The sequence below is a fragment of the Hippocampus comes genome, unplaced genomic scaffold, assembly GCF_001891065.2.
Source record: "Hippocampus comes isolate QL1 unplaced genomic scaffold, H_comes_QL1_v1.1 scaffold17, whole genome shotgun sequence".
NCBI classification, from domain to species: Eukaryota; Metazoa; Chordata; class Actinopteri; order Syngnathiformes; family Syngnathidae; genus Hippocampus; species Hippocampus comes.
The window spans coordinates 768,598-772,528 of NW_017805002.1; the positions used below are offsets into that span (position 1 = coordinate 768,598).

A 3,931-nucleotide genomic window follows, 5' to 3' on the forward strand; every position below is an offset into this window, starting at 1 on the left:
GTGGTCACTGATGGGACGAGCTTCGCCTTTGGGCGACGTGACGGCACTCCAACCTCACCCATCACCCCTCGACCACGCCAGTATTTCCGACCGCTGCCTGCCTTCAGAACGCCATCCTGAGATCAGGAGAGAGTTTGCAAAGCCAACTCCGTTTTCGATTAAAGACGAGTTGCACAAAGAGATTGTGTCGTTTTGTCATTTTGCTTTCTTGGCGATCGTGAATAAAGTGCAAATAAAACACCCATAGGCACACTTCCAAACGTGCAAGCCAACTTTATTCATTGTTTCAAGATGCTTTTTAGATCAGGGCAACTCCGCTGGAAAAGTTGAGACGCAAGTCTCGTCTGTATGCTTGCGGGGTGCTCTCTGCTCGTCCCAACGGGGCCGGGGGCTGAAGAACCTGCAAAACCCAAAGGATCGCGGTGAAATCAAACTTCGTTTCAGATTGGGGAGGAAACATCGGATGACTTTCTGAGGGCCCCCATAACTTTTCCCCCTCAAAGTATTCGCCGTATATCGATCAACATGCCCCACCCCACCACCACCACCACTACTTCCAAAACAAAGTTTACCCAACTACGACAATGCGTCAATGGGAGGCTTGTGTGTCGGCGGGCGGGGGGCGATTCCCCAACCGACCGGCACAGGATAATTTGCCAAAATTCTGTCAAGCGCTTTATGACAGCTGTCGTGTGAGCGCTGGAGAAATCAAGATGTATTGTATAAAATTACCGCATGCTATTTTTTCCTGAATCTGATCAAAATTTCTTTGTGGTGTTGAGCTGCGCGGGGGTGCTGAGTTGTTCAGGGGTGGTAGCGTTTAGTCGTAGAACCAGGCCTCCTTGTTCCGAGTCCACCGCATGAAACTCCAGCAGAATGCGGTCTCTTCCCAGCCCCTCCGCCACCACGAGCAGCCCGTCGCAACTGGACGGGCTCAGAACCAGTCTCAAACTCCAGCAGAGGGCCCGCTTTTGGCAAGGGGAATCAATAAACTCGCTTTCCAATCTCAGCTAACAGCTGTAAGAGTCATTGTCAAATTCGACCGCAAACTCGCAAGAGGCTCGCGCCCGTCGTCGACGGTGTGAACGCTTAAAAACAAACAAAACAACACAACAAAAGGCCTTAACTAAACGTAAGGGCGCCTTCTGCTGGTGTCCAGTAGGAACGACAAAACTTCGACTGAAGTGGCTCTCAACTTTATAAGTAGAGTCCCACCGAAAAAATACAACTCTCTGGGCACCTTTATCAGGTGCTGTCTCACCATGTTGGTCTTTGTCGTTGTGTTTATGATCCTCTGGACGAGTTGAAAAAGGGAAAGTCAATTCCTTTTGTGTTTTTGCACGCTTGGCGAGCACTGTAAATTAGATTCAGATTGCATTCCAAACGCCTTTGTGGTTTCCCGGACAGTAGGGGGCGATATGAACGAAGGACGTCCATTTCACCAAGTAGAAGAATAAGAACAAGCACAAGAACGGGATCACATCCGGTTCAATGAGCAAGTTTTTCCGCTGTCCACAAGCCTTTTTCTCAGTGAGTAATTTTAACATTTTAAACTGACTTCGCCGTTTATCTGTGAGTGTTTTGATGTCGACAATTGGGGAGCATAATTGCGACACGTTGCTCCTCGAATTTTTTTGTTGTTACTCACTATGTCACGGGTCGTTATCGTAAAAAACAACGTCAGCAAAGGGGGCAGTTCGCGAGCACGCCGCCAACAAGGAGACCTCAGCTGTCAACCAAAAGGCAATCGAGAAGAGCGTTTGACTTGAATGTTGATTTGTGTTTTCCACACCAAAGCTTCTGTCAACAGTGGAAGTGTGATGGCTTCACATCAGGTAGCAGATTTGTCTCAAAACTATTCACACAAATGAACCCGTGACTTTTTTTCACTTGTTTTTGAAATGTATTTGTGATTTTTCAAGTGGGGTTTTTTTTTCTATGTGGCAGCACAATGTGAAGGTCCTCCGTGTCAAGGCTAAACAAGCTCGATCGAAACAAACTAAAGCCGAATTGTGTTTCCCGACTTCGATGCAGAAAATTAGGCATATCTCGACAGTTTTTCTTTTGTGGAGGGTTGAACGATATTGAGTATTTTCAAGAGTTGAGCAGTTGATTGAAGGGAGGTTGCTCATTGTACTTGAGGTGTGGAGAGAGAGCCGCGAGCGGATCGCTCAGGCAGATGCATTGCGAGTGTGGGCACGTTTGGAAATGGACGGGTTGAAAGTAAATGTCTGCCACTTTACAAATATTGACTCAAATTTAAAAAAAAGAATAAAAAGAAACAACATTTTTATCGACTAAAGTGTAAGACTTTCCATTTTTGTTTTTTTTCTGCTTGACCAGATTAGTCAGATGACTGGCCCAAAGGTGCAGCCTCCAGACTCGGAAGGTACAAGTTGCATTTGGACAAGTAAGAGTACTGAGTTGCGTGGTGTGCTTGAAGAGCTGATGTCTGATGTCACGTTGCACCACAAGGTGGAGGTGTGTGCGCCCGCCTGTCTCTCACTCAACTTGAACTTTTGCTTCGTGTACTGCACAACAGTGCCAACTACACATGTTTTTAAACCTTGAGGTGGACCAAGTTAGTTTAAAAATGTGTCTATGTATATATATACTTGACCAGAAGAGTGTGATCATGTTGTTGTGGAGTACACAGCACTTAGTTTTTGTCTCAGTGAGAGATGTCGGACGTGCAGTTGATTGAAGGGAGGTTGCTCATTGTCCTTGAGGTGTGGAGAGAGAGCCGCAGCGGATCGCTCAGGCAGATGCATTGCGAGTGTGGGCACGTTAGGAAATGGACGGGTTGAAAATAAAAGTCTGCCACTTTTCAAATAATGACTCAAATTAAACAGAATAAAAAGAAACACCATTTTTATAGACTAAAGTGTGTGACTTTCCACTTTTGTTTTTTTTCTGCCTGACCAGATTAGTCAGATGACTGGCCCAAAGGTGCAGCCGCCAGACTCGGAAGGTGCAAGCTGCATTTGGACACGTGTGAGTACTGAGTTGCGTGGTGTGCTTGAAGAGCTGATGTCTGATGTCACGTTGCACCACAAGGTGGAGGTGAGTGCACCCGCCTGTCTGTCTCTCACTCAACTTAAACTTCTGCTTCGTGTACTGCACAACAGTGTCAACTACACTTTGACAACCCAAACACATCATCAAGCACTTCTGGAAAATGTTTTGAAACCTTGAGGTGGACCAAGTTAGTTTAAAAATGTGTCTATGTATGCATATATATATATATATATATATATATATATATACACATACACACATGGGCGTGTATATACACAAAGATAGGTATGCAATTTTAAAGGTGAATAAGATTTAAATTGTATTACAGTACTCAATAACAGTCTGATAAAATATTGACAATTTTGCTCCCTCTACACTCGAGCATTCAAACCTTGATGACATCATTACAGTTTTATACTTAGAGGCAATTCATGAGTTAAATATTGTGACACGACTTTTTAAAAACTTTTTTTTCCTGTCTTTGCTGAGTTGTATTTTATTGAAGCAATCAAGGTGGAATATTACCAAATAGATAAAACTTTTACTGTAGATTTTTTTCAGGAAATAAAGTGGAATCTCATTTTTTTCTGATTAAAATAAATCTGAAGAATAAAGTTGTATCTCTTTGGAGGGGCGTAATATGAGAAAGTTAGATATTTGTAGTGAGAAAAATAAAAGTTTCATATTGCCTGAATAAATATTTTGAAGAAAGCCGTATTCCTTCCCGGAAACCCGTTTTTAATTTTATTCCAGGTTGACTCCAGGGTTTGTCCAAGTTGTGGTATCGGGATCTCGAGTGGTGTTCGGGCTCACTCTCGTGGCACTTGAAAGAATTCCCGCTCACCAATCACCGCCTCTGAACTTTCAAAGGCATCCCTCAGTCAGTCTGGGGGGGGGGGGGGCGCCTGGCAAG

At 44.2% G+C, this 3,931-nt stretch overlaps 1 long non-coding RNA gene across 2 annotated transcripts in view; it reads left to right on the forward strand.

The window, feature by feature from the left end:
- The first annotated feature begins 2,026 nt into the window (after nt 1-2,026).
- Nucleotides 2,027-3,931, forward strand: part of LOC109507200 (uncharacterized) — an 11,154-nt gene continuing 9,249 nt past the window's right edge. The window contains exon 1 of one of the 2 annotated variants that reach the window (XR_002166425.1): nt 2,027-2,229. This is a non-coding gene — a long non-coding RNA (uncharacterized LOC109507200). The remainder of the gene's footprint in view (nt 2,230-3,931) is intronic. The other variant, XR_002166424.1, reaches the window with a different exon arrangement.